General features: G+C 42.9%; 1 long non-coding RNA gene across 2 annotated transcripts in view; it reads left to right on the forward strand.

The window, feature by feature from the left end:
• LOC138758527 (uncharacterized) overlaps positions 1-21,966 on the forward strand; it is a 28,141-nt gene extending 6,175 nt beyond the window's left edge. The window contains exons 2-4 of one of the 2 annotated variants that reach the window (XR_011354321.1): positions 9,444-9,687; positions 16,592-16,734; positions 19,844-21,966. This is a non-coding gene — a long non-coding RNA (uncharacterized lncRNA). Of the gene's footprint in view, positions 1-9,443; positions 9,688-16,591; positions 16,735-16,766 lie in introns of both variants that reach the window. The other variant, XR_011354322.1, reaches the window with a different exon arrangement.
• Positions 21,967-22,488: the final 522 nt, after the last annotated feature.

Consider the following 22,488-nt stretch of genomic DNA (forward strand, 5'->3'; position numbering starts at 1 on the left):
TTCGGCAAGGCCCGACCGTGGCACCTCTGCAACAACCGTACTAGAGGCCGTTCAGGGTTATACAGCATTCCGGCTTGACGTTCACACTGGACTTGAGCGGCAGGCATGAGCTGTTTACCATGGACAGGCTGAAGCCAGCACACCTCAATCCCACCAAGCCCGTGGTCATTGCCCAGCCCAAGAAGCGAGGCTGCCCGGCAAAAAAGGACATTGGCACCGGTTCTGGGGGGGGGGGGGGGGGGCTGTGTGGCACCTCACCACTAGGCAGGCAAACTGGCCCTGCTTGTAAGCCACGCGGCGGGGCAGCCGGCCAAAATGGCGCCGTTGGGGGTTTCCCTTCCTTCCAGCTTGGGGCTCATAAACCCACGCTTGGGGACCACGTGACGTCAGTGCCCTCCAGCGCGGTTCTCAGCCAGGTCCGGGCTGGGAGTATAAGTGCAGCCCAGCAGCCTGCAATAAACTAGTCTGCTCACTGAGCTCAACCCTTCTGGTTGCGTGTGTTATTGCAGGAACAGTGTAGCCGCCGCTACAGAATTGCATTTGTCTTCTTTACCACTTATTGTACCTGCAAGTTACCTTTCAGGGAATCTTGCATGAGGACGCTCAAATCCCTTTGCATCTCTGATTTCTGAAATCTTTACCTTTTATTTTTTTCAAACTTTATTTAAAAGATAACAAAAACATAACTTACAGTATAGAAATAATCAAAGAAAATTTTGCATTAACATCCATCCTACCCCTACGGCCTGCTGGAATTCTTTGAGGAGATAACAGGAAGGACAGACAAAGGAGAGTCAGTGGATGTTGTTTACTTGGATTTGCAGAAGGGATTTAACAAGGTACCCTATTCTCTGCCTTCTGTCAGTCAGCCAGTCCTCTGTCCATGCTAGTATTTTCCTGCTCTTACCTTGCTGAGCAGCCCCTTGTGGTACCTTGTTAAATCCCTTCTGCAAATCCAAGTAAACAACATCCACTGACTCTCCTTTGTCTGTCCTTCCTGTTATCTCCTCAAAGAATTCCAACAGGTTTGTCAGGCAAGATTTCTCTTACGAAACCATACTGATTTATGCTTATTGTGTGACTTCAAGTATCCTGAAACCTCAAACTTAGTAATAGATTTCAACATCTTGTCAACCAATGAAGTCAGACTAACTAGTCTATAATTTCCTGTCTTTTCCCTTCCTCTCTTCTAAAAGAGTGGAGTGACATTTGCAACTTTCCAGTCCTCTGGAACCATTCCAGAATCCAGTGATACCTGAAAGATCATGATTAATGTCTCCACAATCTCTTTAACTACCTCTTTAAGAACTGTGGGGTTTAGTCCATCTGGATCAGGTGATTATTTACCTTCAGACTTTACAACTTTCCCTGCACCTTCTCCTACTTTATAGCAACTGCTCCCACTTCTTGCCCCAACACTCAAGCTCCTGGCATGCTGCTTGAGTCTGCTAGTAAAATCACTTGTTGAGATTGTCAGCCATTTCTTTGTCCTTCCTTACTATTTCCCCAACATCATTTTCCAGCAGTCTATCTACCCTCACATCTCTTTTGCATTTTTATATACTGTAAAACCCTTGTATCGGGAATTCAAGCAACCATCAAAAAAAGACGAAAATAAAATTTTTTAATTAAAATAAAAGAAAAGGTAAAAATACATTCAGGTAATTTTAAAATTTAAGATAGTAACACTAATGGCGAGCGGCATTACCCAGTTCGTTATCCTGGTCTTTGGGTCATGCTTTGGTCATAGCAGCTGTTTAAATAAAGTTGTGTGAAACAGCAATGGTGTTGACCAGGATGAAGAGCTGGTTGATGCCGCTCGCCATTGGCTTGACTATCTTAAATTGTCTCCTTATCTCTGCTTAGTAAGCATCGGCCCATTCAGAGGCTTTATCTGTAAACTTTGTGGGGGGGTGGGGGGGGAAGTTAATTATCTATAATATTGCTCATTTTTCGGGCGGCTCTGTGGTGGGGGAGGAACCTGCAGATGCAGTGATAGTTAAAAGATTTCAAAGAATGTGACTGAAAATAAAGTAAAATGCTTTTAGGTTTATATATTCAAGCAAGTGAAGTTTGTTCAGTGTAAGTACATTATAGTATTTTTGTCTTTTAAACTGTTTATTCTTAATGCAGGTGTATTAGTTAGGCATTGTAAGAATAAGTCTCAAGTAACAGGAAAATACACTTGTCCATCATCTTTTTTCTTTGGCTTGGCTTCGCAGACGAAGATTTATGGAGGGGGTAAATGTCCACGTCAGCTGCAGGCTCGTTTGTGGCTGTCAAGTCTGATGCAGGACAGGCAGACACGGTTGCAGCGGTTGCAGGGGAAAATTGGTTGGTTGGGGTTGGGTGTTGGGTTTTTCCTCCTTTGCCTTTTGTCAGTGAGGTGGGCTCTGCGGTCTTCTTCAAAGGAGGTTGCTGCCCGCCAAACTGTGAGGCGCCAAGACGCATGGCTTGAGGCGATATCAGCCCACTGGCAGTGGTCAATGTGGCAGGCACCAAGAGATTTCTTTAGGCAGTCCTTGTACCTTTTCTTTGGTGCACCTCTGTCACGGTGGCCAGTGGAGAGCTCGCCATATAACACGATCCTGGGAAGGCGATGGTCCTCCATTCTGGAGACGTGACCCACCCAGCGCAGCTGGATCTTCAGCAGCGTGGGCTCGATGCTGTCGACCTCTGCCATCTCGAGTACTTCGACATTAGGGATGAAAGCGCTCCAATGAATGTTGAGGATGGAGCGGAGACAACGCTGGTGGAAGCGTTCTAGGAGCCGTAGGTGATGCCGGTAGAGGACCCATGATTCGGAGCCGAACAGGAGTGTGGGTATGACAACGGCTCTGTATACGCTTATCTTTGTAAGACTACACAAAAGAGTCTGGAAAAACAACCAACTGAAAAACCTCACAAGGATAAGCGTATACAGAGCCGTTGTCATACCCACACTCCAGCATCTATCAATCTTCAAAGGTTCCGGATACCAGGGGTTTTACTGTACACGAAAAAAGTGTTTTTTTTAAAGAGTTGCTCTATGGTAACAGGCCCTTCTGGTTCATGGAATGGGTCTCATGCTACCCAAGTACACCAATTAACCCACAAACCTCAAATGTTAGGCCAGTGGTATGTTCCAGTTGCAGGATATGGGAAATCTGAAACAGCATAATTACACCTGCAAGAGAAGCATCCAGCTACAGCTCCTTACAGATTATGTTAAGGGTACTGAAGCTGATGAACTCTGGATTATTCAGGAGGCAAAGGAGGTGATAGAAGCTATAAAGAAATGTTCATACCCAAGAGTCAAAAGGCAGGTAACTGGGTGACCATTAGGAGAAGGAAGAGGAAAAGGCTGTCAGCACAGAGCATGCCTGAGGCCATTGCCCTCAACAATGAGCATACTATTTTGGATACTGTTGACGGAAATGGGTTCAGGTCTCTAGCGCAGAGTCTGGCCCTTTGACAGAAGCAAAATGGGGAGGAGAGCCCTAGTGATGTGGGATTTGAAAGGGAAACAGGAGGTTATTTGGACAAGAGCGAAACTCCCAGATGGTATGTTGTCTCCCAGGTGCTAGGGTCAAGGACATCTCAGTCCATAGTATTTTCAAGCAGAAGGGTGAGTAGCAAGATGGCATGGTCCACTTTGGTACAGTTACAAGCCCAGAGGACCCCAAAATCCAGAAGCAATAGAAACTCACCAAGACAAATGGTTACTTAAACAAAAGTTGCTTTTAATTATCTTTAAACATGAAAACAGGATCAAACTTTATCACTATTAACATCTTCTGATTCTAAACAAACGTGTATGTAACATGTGTGTAAGTTTAGAAAAGTTCTTTAATTCGCAGTCCAATCTCACTTCTCATTCCTCCAAGTTCACCAGTATCATGCAATTCTTATTCTGTGCACAGAATTTAACATTTATGAATTTCACCAGGCTTTGGTGCTTGAAAGGTAAATGGTTACCATTCAGGAAGGTTCTTGTCAGATTTCAGAAAGAGATTTGTTGTTTGCTGGACACCCACAAAACTGATTCCTGTTAATCAGCCACGTCAATGTCTTGCCGAAGAAACTTGCCCCATCAGTGGCAGATGATAACCTCTTTCTTTCAGGTCACCACAGAGTTCCTTTTTCTTTCCCTTATTTCAAGTGCAACATTAGGCAACCAGTCCTCTCCTCTTGTATGGAAAAGGGCTTTGACCAGGCTGAACTAAGCACTTACAACCTATCTTCCAAATGGGTTTTTTCCACAAGCTTGTCAGCTTGTCCTGTTCCAGTCCCAGCTGCTGCTGCTGAATTGTAAAAAACTGCAGAACTCAATTCTCTCTCTCTCACTCAGAGAAAAGCTTGTTTGACTTCCTCTACTTGCAAAGCACATGATCTCCTTAGAGGAGCAAGCTGCACTCAGACAGCCAGCGGCTCTGACAAGTTCTTTCATCTGTTGCTTTTCAAAACAACAATCCATTAGTGAAGCCCTTGGGTACTCTTCAAAGTTTTTGCAAAGGCTTTCAGAGCCGGCCTGTCTCGTATGAGCAGAGCTCCAGTATTTTAAATGAGATCTGTTTTGAAATGTTTGTATGTGACCTACATTAAAAAAAACCTGCCACACTTTATCTCCGAAAATCATATCTATATACAATATAAAACACAGCATATTCTGTCACAGTACCAATGACATAGATAACAAAAGGGATGAGGTCCTGAAGAGGAATATAGAGAGTTAGGAAGGAAGCTAAAAAGCCCAACTTCAATGGTGGTAATCTCTGGATTGCTGCTTTTGCCATAGGCCTGTGATGGCAGAAATAGGAAGTTTATCTTCTTTTTAAATTAAATATAAGGCACAGTAACAGGCCTTTTCAGCCCACAAATCTGTGCCACCCAATTACACCCAAATGAGCTATATCCCCGGTGTGTTTTGAATGTGGGAGGAAACTGGTGCACGCAGAAGAAATCCACGCCGACACAGGGAGAAAGTACAAACTCCTTACAGATAGCACAGGGTTCGAAGCCCAGATCCCGGATACTGGTGTAACAGCTAACCATTCGGCAGATGAATGTATAGCTGGAGCAGGGGGAGAGGGTTAGATTCATGGATCATTTGAGTGAAACATGAAAGGCTACAAATGCTGTGATTGTAAAAACACAGAAATTCTGTTGGAAAAAGATGTTCAACTAACTTTTCAGGCCTAAGCCCTTCTTCAATCTCTTCTGGGGAAGGTGTGACCTGTACAAAAAGGATGGGTTGCACCTGACTGGGATGTGTTCAAAATCCTACCGGGCAGGTTTGTTGGAGCTGTTGGGGATGGATTAAATTAGCTTGGTAGGGAACAAGGGTGGCAATAGGGGGGTAGCACAACACCTTGTGCTAATGATTGAGACTTGGATTTGAATCCCACGCTGTCTGTAAGGATTACTGGGGGTATAGATTAATTGAGCGGCACGGACTCATGGCTGAAATGGCCTGTTACCATGCTGTATGTCTAAATTTTAAAAGTAAATACATTTAAGAATGAGCGGGCAGTGAATGGTGCAGAAGATACAACAAGTAGCTACACTATATAGCGAGATTGTGAGGAAGGATAGGCAGTCAATGGGGCATAACTGCGAGTGTAAGATTAATGATTTAACGGGGGACTTTGGAAACAAGATTGAAAATGGTGATGAATACAGCACTGAAGGTCTTGTATTTAAGTTCCTGCAGAATAAGAAATAAGGTTGATCTTGAGTGGAAGTTGGTAGTTATGACATTGTCACCATCACTGAGTTGTGGCTGAAAGATGATCACACTTGGGAACTAAATATCCCTGGATAGTGTATCAGAAGGTAGGAAGAGGGGGTGGGGTAGTTCTGCTGGTTAAAAATTGAATTAAATCTTTGGAGAGTGGAGACATTAGATCAGAGGGTATAGAATCCCTGTGGGTAGAATTTAAAAAAAAACTGTAAGGATTAAAAAGACCCCAATTAAAGTTGTGTACAAGCATCCAAACAGTAGCCAGGATGTGGTGTACAAACTACAGATGGAGATAGAGAAGGTGTGCAAATGTTACAATAGTCATGGGGGATATCAATATGCAGGTTGATGAGGAAAACCAGGTTCGTGCTGGGTCCCAAGAGAAGGAATTTATCGAATGCCTTCAGGATAGCTTTTCAGAGCAGCTTGTGGCAATTCTGGATTGGGTATTGTGTAATCAGGGAGCTGAAGGTAAGGGAACCCTTAGGAGGCAGTGGTCATAAAATGATAGAATTCACACTGCAGTTTGAAAAGGAGAAACTAAAATCAGATGTGGCAGTACACCCGAGGTGTTCATTGGGAAAGCACACTAGCAGGGAGGACGGCAGAGCAGCAATGGCTGGAGTTTCTGCAATAAATAAGGAAGATGCAGGACGTATATTCCAGAAAGAAGAAATATTTGAATGAAAAATTGATACAACTGGCTGACAAGGGAAGTCAAAGCCAAAGTAAAGAGTATACAAGGTAGCAAAAATTAGTAGAAAGACTGGGAAGCTTTTAAAAGCTTCAAAAAGGCAACTAAGAAGGTCATTCGGAAGGAAAAGATGTACTTTGAAAGGAAACTAGCAAATAATATCAAAAAGCACACTAAATGCTTTTTATAAGTATATTAATATTAAAAAGAGTCGATAATAGATATAGGACCTATAGAAAATTATGCTGGAGAAATTGAAATGGGAGACAAGGAGATGGCAGAGGAACTGAATGAGGATTTTGCATCGATCTTCACTGTGGAAGCCATTAGCAGCATACCTAACTTTCAAGGGTGTCAAGGAAATGCAGTGCAGTCATCCACTATCTCTCTCTGGCTTCTCCCATAAGCCAATGTCTAATCCAATTTACTAACTAACCTTGAATTCCAAGCGACTGAACCTTCCTGACTAACCTCCCACGTGGACCTTGTCAAAGGCCTTACAACATCCTTTATCAACTTTCCTGTTATCCTCTTCGAAAAACGCTGTAAAATTAAATGTGACCGATTATTACATGCTCCCATTTTCAGTTCATTTTCATTTATGTGGGACTGTCACTTTAAGAGAACAAACCAAATTGCAAGCCCTGCAAGATATGGGAGATTGCAAGTTGACAGGCTAGGGGCAGCATGTACCAAAATTGGATACTTCTGAAGAGAGTGGAAGGTCCTGAAAAATACAGGTGCAGACACCATGTGACCAACATTAAAGACACAGTACACTGTTTAGTCAGGGGCCATTTTAAGGAGACGGCACAGGAGTAAGGAGCTCTTGGAAATGATACTGTGCTGAAGTGGCCTCATGATAAAAAGACCATTTGTCTGATTTCTCCGTGTTATAGGAGAATGAATAAGCCACACCATGACCAAAAGGGATGATCACTGAACAGTTGACCCACGAGAGGGTTCTGGAAGCAGGGGAATTCTGCAGTTGGATTGTGACCATTATGAAGGTCACTTGGAAAGGCTGACCCACAAAAAGGTTTTGTAAGCAAAAGAAATCTGAATTTTGGTTGACCCACGAAAGGTTTCTGGAAGCTTTGTGAGAATCACTCGCTTCGTGTTGCCTACGCAAAGAGAAGGGGAGTTTGGATTGCCACTTGTCTGAAAAGGACATTTTTCTGGAAGCATCTTGACAAGGATTTTGTGAGTTTATAAATAGTCCGTCACCCCTGTCTCACCCACCTACTTCATGAACTTCTTTGCATCCATTTAAAGCCTGCTTTTCAACATTGGATTTTTGAGACTGAACTTTGAACTGCCTTTCCAGAATTATGCCTGAGCTGTAGTGGTTTGGGGTATTCCACACCCACACATACATAAGTATATTTGTGCATAGTTGGGGGTTAAGTAGATAAGTTTAAATATATTAGATAAGGTGCTATATTATTGTTAATTAATAATTTTTAAATATTATTTTAAATATAACACAGTCTTGGCTAATTTCTATTGTAACAATTTCTATGCACAAAGCCATGTTGGCTATCCCTAATCAGTCCCTATTTGTCCAAATGCTTGTGTATCTGATCTCTTAGAACACCTTCCAATAACTTATCCACTGCTGATGTCAGACTCACCAGTCTATAATTTCCCAGATTATTTTTGGAGCCTTTTTTAAACAAAGGAATAACATAAGTGACCCTCCAATCCTCCAGAGCCTCACCTGTAGCTAGGGACATTTAAATCTGCCAGGGCCCTTGCAATTTCTGCACGAGCCTTTGAGCAGATATTTTTGGAGTCGCTGCCCGAGGATATCTGACTCTTGCTCATGGGTGAAGACTTCAGCGACCCTCAGAGGTTTGAGGCCCAGGCAGACTTGCTCTAGAGAGCAAAGAAGGACACCAGCACCCTCGTAGACCATATCAGCAAGCTCCATGAACAGCCGCCTATGAGACCAAAACCAGCAGAGAGGCAAGTTAATACCCCCACTACTATCATCAGCTATGCAGTGTGGAGGCCCGTCAATGCCACCCACCTTGTGGGTTTCTGGGAAATGTCCTGGCCAACCGTCATTGATGGCTGCGGCGGTTGGCACACGAGATAGCCTCCTCTACATTTGGGACTCCTTGTTGGGCATGCATTTCCTGGTCAAAAATAGCACTGAGATAAGCATCCTACTCCCCCTCCCCCACAGGCCTCAATACCCACAACAGCCAGCAGGGCCCAGCACTGAGGGTAGTCAACAGCTCCTCTATTTGGACTTCTGGTATCCACACCATTCCCCTTCATTTTGGCAACAGCTGGTTTACTTGGACCTTCACCCTCACGACAGTGGCGCAACCACTCCTGGGGGCCAACTTCCTCCGTGCCCATTTCTTGTTTGTTGACTTCAAGGGATGGCACTTAATGCATGCCAAGAGTTTTCAGATGCTACCTCTGGGAGAAGCCAAGCTACCCGCCCCCCACCTGGACACTATAACGCTTTCGGACAACAAATTTGTCTGTATCCTGGCAGAGTTCCCCTCAATAGTGACCCAAACCATGGTGTAGGAGTTTAGAAACAGTTATTATTTAAATTATAGGAGTTTAGAAACAGTTATTATTTTAATGGTAGGAGTTCTGAAACAGTTATAGAAGGTAGAAAGAAAAAGCAAGGAAAAAGCTAAAATGTTCTTTGTGTAAAATGGCGCATGAAAAAGCAGAACAGAGTAAACAAGATAACAGAGGAATTTAAGCAGACATAGAAATATGCATGTACACACAAAGAGCTTGTTTCATAGGGGGTGGGGAAAGGAGGTGTGAGCACGGGATAAGAGAAAGTTGGAGTCAGTCAAGAGTCAGATGAATAGGGAAAAGTGCCAAACCAATCCAAGAAGGACAAATGTAAGACAAATGTAAGGGGAGGTGAAGTAAAAATTGTATAAAAACAAAGAGGCTTCCCGCCCTCGGGGTACTTTCCCGAGGTAAGGGGATAGTACCCAACCTTGCAATGTTGTAAATATAAATAAATATTCTTTGTTCTCAACTTAGTCTCGAGCATATTTTGTGAACGCGAAGGCACTTCTCACAACTTGGGGACTCGTCTAGGATCACACTCCCTCCACTGACTGGTGCTTGTCTGAAAGGGGGTTGGTGCACCCCGGCTGATTTAGCCGGACTCCTGGTCATCGAGTGTCCGGCCAGTGGTCGTAGCGAGTGATATCTGAGAAGAGGCATTGAGAACAAACAACGGGACAGCTGTATAAGTGACGTGCTGGGAAGGCTCAACAGCCGGGTAAGATCTATTTTTTTCCACCATGGGTGGGGGAGGGAGCAAAAAGGAAGGTCTGAGAATAGGACCGGTTGACAGAATTCCCCCGGGAAGCCCATTGGGGAGGCAATTGATGAATTGGGGTGCGGGAAAGATAAAAAGAAAATGATCCAGTACTGTTGCCATGAGTGGCCTGAGAATCCAATTAAGGGGTCTTCAGTATTTTGGCCAAAATACGGTTCGGATGAGGATTGGGTATGTCAGGCACTGAATACGTGGCTTTATGAAAATAGACCTGATGACTCCGAGAGCGAGGATTACACTGCCTGTTGGTTATTTGTAGAATTGAACCTAATGGTGATGACTACAAGGGATCCGGCAAAACCTAAGGAACAGGAGCCCTTGGCTCCTCTCCCTGAAAATTGGGACCCCTTGCAGGCATTACCTCCACCATATCCTGAGCCAGCTCCTCCCTTGCCCTCTCCTCCCTGCCCGCTTTATCCTCCCCTCCCTACGTCTTCCACTCCAACCCCTCCACGACTCATTAATGAAAATGAACGAGAAAATACGATAAGGACTAGGTTACAAGCTAAGGGCCCTCCACCGCCTCTTACCCCCAGGCATATAACCCAGGCTGTACGGGATTATCGGAAGAGCAGTGTGAAATCCTCCATGAGGAAGAAGCCAGGGAATTTGATTTGGGTCCTAGACGACGTAAGGGAGACCCCGCTTCACCAGGAGCCTGGGGACCGGAGCCATCCCAGGCGCACATGTGTCCCCTTCGTGAGGTGCTTTTGGGGGGTCTAGGAGGTGCAATGGGATGTTAATGTTCCACTAACTAGTATGGAAGTGAGGAATTTTAAACGAGAAATGAAGTCTTTGATAGAGGACCCCCAAGCCTGTGCAGAGCAATTAGATCAGTTTTTGGGACCAAATATTTACACCTGGGACAAACTAATGTCCATTTTTAAGGTTTTGTTTACTCTAGATGAGAGGGGAATGATTAGACAAGCGGGAATTAGAGTATGGGATCGGGAACACCAAGGAGGTCAAGGAGCTGTGGCGGGAGAAGATAAGTTTCCCTTGGTGAATCCAAATTGGGATAAAGGAACTGCTGAAGGCCGAACTCGAATGGAAGAATATCTTTCTTTGGCTTGGCTTCGCGGACGAAGATTTATGGAGGGGGTAAAAAGTCCACGTCAGCTGCAGGCTCGTTTGTGGCTGACAAGTCCGATGCGGGACAGGCAGACATGATTGCAGCGGTTGCAAGGGAAAATTGGTTGGTTGGGGTTGGGTGTTGGGTTTTTCCTCCTTTGCCTTTTGTCAGTGAGGTGGGCTCTGCGGTCTTCTTCAAAGGAGGTTGCTGCCCGCCAAACTGTGAGGCGCCAAGATGCACGGTTTGAGGCGTTATCAGCCCACTGGCGGTGGTCAATGTGGCAGGCACCAAGAGATTTCTTTAGGCAGTCCTTGTACCTTTTCTTTGGTGCACCTCTGTCACGGTGGCCAGTGGAGAGCTCGCCATATAATACGATCTTGGGAAGGCGATGGTCCTCCATTCTGGAGACGTGACCCACCCAGCGCAGCTGGATCTTCAGCAGCGTGGACTCGATGCTGTCGACCTCTGCCATCTCGAGTACTTCGACGTTAGGGATGAAAGCGCTCCAATGGATGTTGAGGATGGAGCGGAGACAACGCTGGTGGAAGCGTTCTAGGAGCCGTAGGTGGTGCCGGTAGAGGACCCATGATTCGGAGCCGAACAGGAGTGTGGGTATGACAACGGCTCTGTATACGCTTATCTTTGTGAGGTTTTTCAGTTGGTTGTTTTTCCAGACTCTTTTGTGTAGTCTTCCAAAGGCGCTATTTGCCTTGGCGAGTCTGTTGTCTATCTCATTGTCGATCCTTGCATCTGATGAAATGGTGCAGCCGAGATAGGTAAACTGGTTGACCGTTTTGAGTTTTGTGTGCCCGATGGAGATGTGGGGGGGCTGGTAGTCATGGTGGGGAGCTGGCTGATGGAGGACCTCAGTTTTCTTCAGGCTGACTTCCAGGCCAAACATTTTGGCAGTTTCCGCAAAGCAGGACGTCAAGCGCTGAAGAGCTGGCTCTGAATGGGCAACTAAAGCGGCATCATCTGCAAAGAGTAGTTCACGGACAAGTTTCTCTTGTGTCTTGGTGTGAGCTTGCAGGCGCCTCAGATTGAAGAGACTGCCATCCGTGCGGTACCGGATGTAAACAGCGTCTTCATTGTTGGGGTCTTTCATGGTTTGGTTCAGCATCATGCTGAAGAAGATTGTCGGTACCCAAGGGGCAAAATTTTAAAAAGGCATTTGAAGTCCCTCAGGGCCCAGAGGAGACTCCTTCAGCTTTCTTGACTCGATTGCGGGCGGCAATACAGCAATATGGGGGGTTAGATATAGAGTCGCCAGCAGGGGAACAGTTAGTTTTGACAGGATTTGTTACAAATTCAGCCCCAGACATAAGAAAGAAACTCCAAAAGACTGAAAATTGGCACGAACAGGGATTATCACAACTCCTACAAATAGCCCAGAGAGTTTACGTTCAGAGAAGTGAGGATAAGCAGAAAGGAAAGGCGAAGATATTAATGCAGGCGGTAAAGTAAGTCGTAGATGGACAGCAGGGAAGTCAAAGACGCCAGACCAATGGTCCAGGCGGATGGATGGGAATGAGAGAAAGAGGAGGGCCAGGATTTAAAGGATGGGACAAACCACAGGGTCCCCGACCACGAGCGGGGGCCCCACGAGGTGGTCCCAACAAAGGATGGCAGACAGGGCCCAAGGTTTGTTACTATTGTAAAAGAGAGGGACACTTCAAGAGGGAATGCCCTCAGAGGGCTAGGGACACACGGTCCTATGCCCTGATGGAGGAGGAAGATTAGGGAAGTCAGGGTTCCCCCGTAAAGAGTGCCGTGGGGCTGCATGGAGAACCACGAAGAGGACATGATCTTTATGGTAGGCTCAGGAGCAGCTCGTTCTAGTATTCGAACCAAACCCAAAGGAACGGTGCCCTAATGGAAAAGTAGTCATTTGGGGAGTCGGGGGATCTAATTTTGAAGTTCCAGAAGTAAGAGGCCTCAGGATACAAATGGGGAGAAAAGTAATAAGGGGAGACATTCTACTGGTTCCCCAGGCAGGAGTCTGCCTGCTGGGACGGGATTTGCAGGATTTATTGGGTATCGGGACCCGGCCTCAAGGAAAGGGAATTGGGGTCCAGTTCTACACATTGACACAAGATGATCGCGAGTTGATCAACCCCAAGGTGTGGGCCAAGAAGGGAAATAGATGGGGGTTGGATGTTCCCCCACTTCGGGTCATGCTAAAAGACCCCAATCAGATTGTCAGACGAAAGCAATATCCAATCCCAATGGAGGGAAGGAAGGGACTGCAACCCGTAATTGATCAATTATTATTGGATGGGTTACTTGAACCCTGTATGTCCTCCTTTAACACCCCAATACTGCCAGTTCAAAAACCAGACGGTACTTATCGGCTGGTACAGGACCTAAGAGAGTTAAATAAGGTAATTCTGGCCTGATACCCCGTTGTGCCTAATCCATATACTATTATGTGAAAAATAGATCCAAATAATAAATGGTTTAGTGTGATAGACCTGAAAGACGCATTTTGGGCTTGCCCTCTAGATGAGGGTAATAGGGACATGTTTGCCTTTGAGTGGGAAAACCCGTATACTGGACGAAGGAACCAGTATCGCTGGACAGTTCTCCCGCAAGGCTTTACAGAGTCCCCTAATCTGTTTGGCCAGGTATTAGAACAAGTATTGGAAGAAGCTCCAAAAAGATCAGACTGTCAACTAATACAATATGTAGATGATTTATTAATCACAGGAAAACATAGAAACATAGAAGATAGGAGCAGGAGTAGGTCATTCGACCCTTCGAGCCTGCTCCGCCATTAAACGAGATCATGGTTGATCTTAAAGTTCAGTACCCCGTCCCCGCCTTCTCTCCGTAACCTTTAATACCCTTATACTGAAGAAATAGATCTAATTCCCTCTTAAATAGATTTAATGAACCTGCCTCTACTGCCCTCTGTGGCAATGAATTCCACAGATTAACCCCCCTCTGGGTAAAGAAATTCCTCCTCATCTCGGTCCTAAATGGTTTGCCTATTATCCTCAAACCATGGCCCCGGGTTCTGGATTTTCCCATCATTGGAAACATCCCATCTGCATCCATTCTGTCCAGTCCTGCCAGAATTTTATATGTCTCTATCAGATCCCCTCTCAATCTTCTAAACTCCAGGGAGTACAATCCCAATTTGCGCAATCTTTCCTCATAAGTCATTCCTGCCATTCCAGGTATCAGCCTGGTGAATCGCCTCTGCACTCCCTCCATTGCAAGAACATCCTTCCTTAGATAAGGTGACCAAAACTGCACACAATACTCCAGGTGGGGTCTCACCAAGGCCCTGTACAGCTGCAGTAAGGTATCCTTGTTCCTATACTCAAACCCTCTTGATATGAAGGCCAACGTACCATTTGCCTTTTTAACCGCCTGCTGTACCTGCATGCTCGCCTTCAGAGACTGATGTACAAGTACCCCTAGGTCTCTCTTTACTTCCCCATCTCTTAATCTATTGCCATTCAAGTAGTAATCTGCCCTCCGGTTTGTATTACCAAAGTGGATAACCTCACATTTATCCACATTGTAGTGCATTTGCCATGTATCTGCCCAGTCCCTGAACAGGAGGCTGTCAAACAATATACAGTGGATATGTTAAACTTTCTGAGAGAAAAGGGGCTGAGAGTAAGTGAGGCGAAATTGCAATTTGTGCAGCCAGAGGTAAAATACCTGGGTCATCTAATTAATTAGAGGTGTCGGCGAATAAGCCCGGAGAGAATACGTGGTATTTTGCAGGTCCCACCTCCCAAGGATGCCGGAGAGCTCAGGAAGTTCCTTGGTCTAGTGGGATATTGCCGAATTTGGATAGAAAATTATTCTAGTTTGGTAAAATTTTTGTATGATAAGTTAGCTGTCCTCGATAATTCTCTTGTCTGGACAGAGGAAGAAATGGAGGGATTTAAGAGGATAAAGAGTTGTCTCGCCAAGGCACCAGTGTTGGCATTACCTGATTTGAATAAACCATTTGACTTATTTACTAATGCAAAAGATGGGGCAGCTACGGGTGTATTGACCCAGGATCGAATGGGGCTCCGGCAACCAGTGGCGTTTTTGTGGAAAGTATTGGACCCAGTTTGCCGCGGATGGCCAGAGTGTGTCCAGGCTATTGCTCCCACCGCTGACCTGGTAGAAGAGGGTCGAAAGATTACCTTTGGCGCACCCATGACTGTCCATATCCTGCACACAGTTAGAACTATTCTGTTACAGCGTGCGGGTAGATGGTTGACTGATTCGAGAATTCTAAAATATGAGGCAATTTTGATGGAGCGAGATGACTTGACGCTGGTTACTAATCAGGACCAGAACCCAGCTGCATTCTTAGTATCTCCGTCAAGTGAAATGGCCTATGATCAGCTGGAACATGAGTGCTTGGAAATAATTGATTTGCAAACTAAGATCCGGAGCGATCTAGGGGATGAGCCTCTATGTGAGGGAGAGAGATGGTTTATAGATGGTTCTTCTCGTTGTATAGAAGGAACTCGTTACAGTGGATATGGCTTAGTGGATGGAAAAGATGGTTCTGTTATCGAAGCTGGTCGCCTCCCCGGTCTCTGGTCGGCTCAGACATGTGAATTATATGCGCTATATCGAGCCCTCCAGGGACTACAGGGGAAAGTAGGAACAATTTACACAGATTCTAAATATGCTTTTGGAGTTGTACATACCTTTGGAAAAATTTGGAAGGAACGGGGGTTAATTACAGGAAAGGGCCAAAAGTTAGTCCATGAAAATTTAATAATCAAATGTTTGGATGCTTTAATGCTGCCTAAGGAGGTGGCCGTGGTCCATGTACGGGGACATCAGATAGGGGAAAGCCCCGAAGCCCGAGGTAATAGACAGGCAGATGAGGTCGCAAAGGAAGCCTCTATGGGAGAGACTATACAAATGTACTTGTTATTACCTGTACCCCAGGAGTTACAGAAAAATCCTATTTTTACCGAGGCAGAGCAGAGGCAGATGGAGACACAGGGGATGTATAAAACCTGAGATGGACTGTGGTAGACAACAGGCAGGTTACAAGTATTAAATCCGTCAGTAGCAAGACAGGTTATAACCGGACTCCATCTGCAATTGCACTGGGGAACACAGGCATTGGTTGATACCTTTAGTAGCCGGTACTATTGCTTTGGTATTTATACCCTCGCTAAGCAAAGTGTTCAGGGGTGTCCCCTATGTCAACGGGTAAATAAAGCCTCCATGCGTAAGTCCATGAGTGGCGGTCGTGGCCTGACTGTGCGTCCCTTTCAGCGCATGCAGGTTGATTTCACTGAATTACCCAGGTCTGGTAATTATAAGTACCTGTTAGTAATGATGGACCACTTTACCCGTTGGGTTGAGGCTTTTCCTTCTTCAAATGACCGAGCCTGAACAGTGGTTCGATTAATTCTAGAGCAGATAATTCCGCGATACGGAATTATAGAGACCATTGACTCGGATAGAGGACCGCACTTTACGTCCCATGTGCTGCAGGAGGTCTGTAGATTTTTGGGCATAGATTGGCAATTACATACCCCATGGCACCCTCAGAGTTCAGGACGAGTAGAACGTATGAATCAGACGCTTAAACTTCAGCTCACCCGCCCGTGTGCTGAGACAGGTCTCTTCTGGTTTAAATGTTTACCCCTGGCTTTGATTCGTATTCGTACCGCTCCCTGTCGTGATATTGCCGTCTCCCCGTATAAAATGATGTTCGGCCTTCCTTATCTGGGCTCCCATACAGACCTCCCAATACCGGAGGCAAATGACCAATTTATATCTAAGTATCTACAGGAACTTTCCACCACAATGGCTGATCTGAGAAGAAGGAGGATTCTAGCGCAGACGCCGCCTTTGGAATTCCCCATACATACCATTCAACCCGGTGACTGGGTATTGATAAAGAGTTGGAAAGATGTTAAGTTGACGCCAACCTGGTATGTTCCTTTTTGTGTCCTTCTTGTAACAGACACTGCAGTTCGCACTCGAGAAAAGGGTTGGACGCATGTTCAGCGAGTAAAGCAGTATCGTTCACCCCCCGAGACTCACGAGGACCCACGGGACTCTGAGTGGTGGTTCGAGATACACCCCGATAGAGTTAAATTGATTTTGCGAAAGAAGGATTCAAGAAAATGTTAAAAATTTGTCTTTTACTCTCAATTGTGTGGATGGGTTGTTTCATTGCTGCTGTTAAACTAATCGATGTTACAAGCTGTGAGAAAAATATTACCCCTCTGTTCCCAGCTGGGTTGTGAAAAGTCCTACTGGATACGGGGCAGCACTGAGGGAGGTGAGAAGGGAGGTGGAATGAGACAGGAGAGGATCTTTGAGGCTTGGTCGAATGTGCCAGTCCAATGCGTAGCAAATGTTACCTTTAAGATTTGCTCCTTCGGGGGCAGGACGTTTTTGGCTCTTTGGTGTCGTGGGGGCGGTGTGTCTCGTGGCTGTCCATCCCGGGGCCGGATATGTATGTCTCCTGGCTTTGGCAATCCAGGGAACCCCTTAATTCGAACGGCAACGTACCTGGAACTGGAAACGACCATGGCTCCAACTACCACCTCCAGATGGAGTCCGCAGGAGCCTGTATGAGAGGGCCAGGAAACAAGCGAATAGACACAGACTTGGGGATAACTTCTGGGTTGATTTACACCAACTTACAGTCCAGGAGCTTGGGGTCCGTAACTGTTGGATTTGTAGTGGACCAACCCGGGATGGAACTTGGCCATGGAGAGGTGAGCCATTAGATGATCGTACACCTCTTGCCTCCAATCTTTCCACTAGCACTTCTGATCGATCCCATGAGTCTTGGAAGTTGGAAAATCATCAACAAGGCTTTGAGTGCTTGGTGAAAGAACATTTTAGCTTTTTCCTTGCTTTTTCTTTCTACCTTCTATAACTGTTTCAGAACTCCTACCATTAAAATAATAACTGTTTCTAAACTCCTACAATGGGGTAAGGCGGGGGCGTGGCAAGATGGCGTAAGGAATAGACGTGCCTTCCAGTCCTCTCCTGACTCTTTGTTATTGTTTTGTCTATAAGTGCCCGTTGAAACCTTCTAAAAAGTTTATAAATAGTTAGAGGTGTTGAATTAGCTTCTAATGGTACAATTGCTGAAAAAAAGTAAAAGAAAACGGCAACAGATCGCTAAGAAATTACATTTCCCGAAGTTATCTGAGCCTACCTGTTTACAAGAAGCCAGGACTCAGCGTGGAATGGATCCAAGAGGAGAAGTGCAGGATTCGGCAAAGGAGCTCCGCTCTGTACCGGTAGGGCTCTTTAAAGATGGCGCCCGGCAGCCTTTGGAACAAAGGGCTAGCCAGGCGCGTGTATTTCAATCAACGCCCGCTATGAGCGCTGTCACTTGGAACAGCTGGGGCGCCACCAGCTGAAGACCTGACTTTAAAGAGACATCCACCGATCGATGTAGCGGTGGCGCTGCGAAATGTACCACCAGTTATGAAGACTTCAATAGATCTTGATGTAATGAAGGCTCTTGATGTAATATGGGTTAAGGATAACCCTGACTATCAGTCTTCTGATACTGCTGAGGAGGTTGTGGCAGGGGTTTCTACACGGAGTCATACTGCAAGAAAAGCAGTTAAACTAAGGGAAGGATTAGAAGACCCTCTGGTTATTCAGAAACAGCAGGACCCTATTTTGCCTGAATCTATTCCAGTTGAAATGCTTATTAAGAATCTTGAATTTAAGTTATCTTCTTCAATCAAAGAGATAGGTAAATCTTTGGTTCAAGTTAACACTAAGCTTAATACCTTGGTGGACATTAATACTCAACAGATGGATGATTATGGAGCTTTTAAGCTTGAAACGAATGAAAGACTTGATGTTTGTGACCAAGGTATAGTTGAGGTACAAGATCAAATACAAGACGTAAATAAAACAATTGAAACTTTACAAATTCAGAATAAAAATTTAGCGAAAAAGGTTGATTATTTGGAGAATCAGTCTAGTCAGAACAACGTAAAAATTATTGGTTTGCCAGAAGATATAGAAGGACCAGATCCAAGAAAATTCTTTATTGATTGGATTCCTCAAGTTTTTGGACAAGATAAGTTCCCGGAAGGTTTAATACTGGAACATGCCCACCGAGCTTTGAGAAGAAAGCCTTTTCCAGGACAGAATCCAAGACCTGTTCTGGTCCGTTGTCTAAACTATTATGATAGAGAGACAATTTTGCGTGTGGCTATTAGAAAAGCGCAACAAAGGAGATCTCCTTTGATGGTCCAGAACAATCGTGTTTTTTTTTTATCCGGATTTGAGTCAAGAAATTATGTCTCAACGACGTGAATTTAATCCTGTGAAAGAAGTGCTATGGAAAAAAGGATATAAAGCAACATTTAGATACCCTGCAGTATTGAAGATTTTTCAGGATGGATATCAACCAAAATTTTTTGATAACCCTAAAGAAGCTATGGACTTTGCTCAACTGTTACCAATTACGCAATTCCAGGAACGACGTAGTCCTCCACGGTCTCTGAAGAGAGTGGAGATGCAAGATGGGAATCGAACTTCAAGAAGAAATGGAAGCAATGGTTGTCGGAGTGACACAGCTGATTTAAAAAAAATTTTTTTTTTCAAGAAGATTTAGATAATGATGATAGTTTAATGTGAAATGGGAGTTAGGAGAGGGAACTGGGTGGCCATTATTTTCCAGAAGTCGTCAGCTACGTGTGAGTTATCTCACACCCAAGATTTTGTGAGAGTTACCGCATTGTGCGGTTCAGGCAGGAGGAGGTAGTTGTAACCTCTTACCTGTTTTTTTTTTCATTAATTTTTGGATTAAGGAGTGAAGTTTCTTTTTATTTTTTTTAAATAATTTCCTTTTTTTGTTGTAGTTTTAAGAGGGGATAAGGGGAGGGGGTCTTTTTTTTCTTGTTTTTTTTTCTTTTTTTTCTTGTCGTGTTGTTGTAAGAAATGTCTAAATTAAAGTTTGCTTCTCTTAATGTCCAGGGTTTAAATAATCCTATTAAGCGTAAGAAAGTACTTGCTTACTTAAAAAAATTAAAAGTTGATGTGGCTTTTTTGTAGGAAACTCATTTAACGGATAAGGAACATTTGAAACTTAAACGTGAATGGGTTGGACAAGTTTTTTATTCTTCATTTAATTCAAAGGCAAAAGGAGTGGCAATTTTGGTGCACAAGAATCTACCATTTCAGTTACAGAATGAAGAGAAAAATATTACAGAATGAAGAGAAAAATAGTGGAAGATTATTAAAACTGAATTGTACAATCTTTAATGAGGCTTGGACTTTGCTTGATGTTTATGCTCCAAATGTTGAAGATACAGCTTTTATTGTAGATGTGTCTTTATTACTTGGACAAACAAATTCTAATGTGATGATTGTGGGAGATTTAAATGTGGTATTGGAGCCTTTATTGGACAAGTATCCAAGAGCAATTAAGAAATCTAAGATGGCAGTACAAGTGACTAACATGATGACAGATTTGAATTTAGTTGATATTTGGCGAAGATTTAATCCTACAGAGAAAGATTTTTCTTTTTATTCTTCACGCCATAATTCTTTTTCAAGAATTGATTATTTTTTAATTTCAACACATTTGCAGGATAGGGTTATATTTGTGGATTATAAGGCAAGGTTGGTTTCAGACCATTCATTACTATTATTAGAATATCAGAGTTCGCAAGATGTTCAGAGAACTCCAAAATGGAAATTTAATACTATGTTATAACAAAAACCAGAATTTATTAGTTATTTAAAAAAACAAATTGAGGTTTTTATTAGTAATAATATTAATTCTGTTTCTAGTCATTTTGTTTTATGGGATGCAATGAAAGCTTTCTTACGAGGTCAAATTATTAGTTATGCTTCTAAAGTAAAGAAAGAGAGAATCAGAGAGATTAAAGATTTAGAGAAAAAGATAACTGTTACTGAAAAAGAATTTCAAAAAAATGCTACCGAAATGCAAAAGAATCAGTTAACTAATTTAAAATTTAAGTATAATGAATTACAAACATATCAGTTTGAATGTTTAATGAATCGAACTAAACATAAGTTTTATGAATGGGGTGAGAAAGCTCATAAAGTTCTCTCATGGCAGTTAAAAAAAGAACAATTATCTAGGATTATACCAGCAATTAGAAATAAATCAGGTATTACTTTTAGACAAAAAGAAATTAATGAAGAATTTTGTAATTTTTATGAAAAATTATATACTTCAGAATGTAAAGATGTAACTGAAGATGCAATAGATTCTTTTTTGAAAAAAAATAAATTGCCACAACTGAATCAAGAAGATAGACAAGAGTTGGATAAATCTTTTACAGAAAATGAGATTGAAATGGCGATAAGAGATATGCCAAATGGAAAGGCACCTGGTGAAGATGGGTTTTCTATAGAGTTTTATAAAACTTTTTATGTTGATGTATCTCTTATTTATAAGGATGTAATACAGCAAATTTATAAAACTTTTCAAATACCTGAATCTTGTTCTAATGCTATAATTACAGTTATACCAAAAAAAGATCAAGATCCTTTACAGGTTTCTTCTTATCGACCAATATCATTGTTAAATGTGGATTATAAAATTGTAGCTAAAGTTATGGCTAATAGATTAGCTCAATATTTACCTAAAATAATACATAAAGACCAAACAGGATTTATAAAAAATAGATATGCGTCTGATAATATTTTGCGTTTAATAACTTTGATAAACAAATCTAAATCTCAAATGAATTATCCAATAGTGGTTTCGTTGGATGCAGAAAAATCTTTTGGTAGAGTGGAATGGAAGTTTTTATTTAAAGTACTTGAGAAATTTTGTTTTGGTTCCTCGTTTATTGGATTGATAAAGGCCTTATATAATAGTCCGAAGGCTAGAGTTGCTACCAATGGGCAGATTTCAGAATCTTTTGATTTAACAGGGTCTACTAGACAAGGATGTCCATTGTCACCTGCTTTATTTGCCATAGTTATTGAACCTTTGGCACAATTAATATGTCAAAATGAAAATGTTAAGGGTATGAGAGTTTTGAATGAGGAATATAAGATTAATTTATTTGCTGATGATGTCTTATTATATTTGGTGGATCCTGATATCTCTTTACCAGCAATTCAAGAATCTTTAGAAAATTATGGTCAATTATCTGGTTATAAGGTAAATTGGGCTAAAAGTGAAATTTTGTCAATTTGTAAAGATGATTATTCAATATATAAAAATATTATAAATTTGAAGTAGACTAAACAAATTAAATATTTAAGAATTAATGTTAATACAGAATATCAAGATTTATATTCAATTAATTATCTTCCTTTAATAAAAAAGATTAAATTAGACTTGATTAGGTGGAAGGATTTACCTTTAGATTTATTGGGGAGGATTAACACTATAAAAATGAATATTTTTCCTTGGATACAATATTTGTTTCAATCAATTCCTTATTTTTTTTTTAAAGTTTTTTTAAGGATTTATATAAAGCAGTTAGAGACTTCTTATGGAAGGGAAAATTTCCGAGGGTGGCAATGAGAAAGTTGATGTGGGATTTTCAATTTGGAGGTTTGAGACTACCGAATTTTCAACATTATTATGAGGCAGCTCAATTTAAATTTCTTAGTGCATTAATGAATATGGAGGATCCACCTAGTTGGGCAAAGATAGAAATGGCAGTTATTTTAGAAAAATTTCCACATGAGCTTTTATTTCGATGGAATAA

Source organism: Narcine bancroftii, chromosome 3, assembly GCF_036971445.1.
Source record: "Narcine bancroftii isolate sNarBan1 chromosome 3, sNarBan1.hap1, whole genome shotgun sequence".
In the NCBI taxonomy this organism is placed as follows: domain Eukaryota; kingdom Metazoa; phylum Chordata; class Chondrichthyes; order Torpediniformes; family Narcinidae; genus Narcine; species Narcine bancroftii.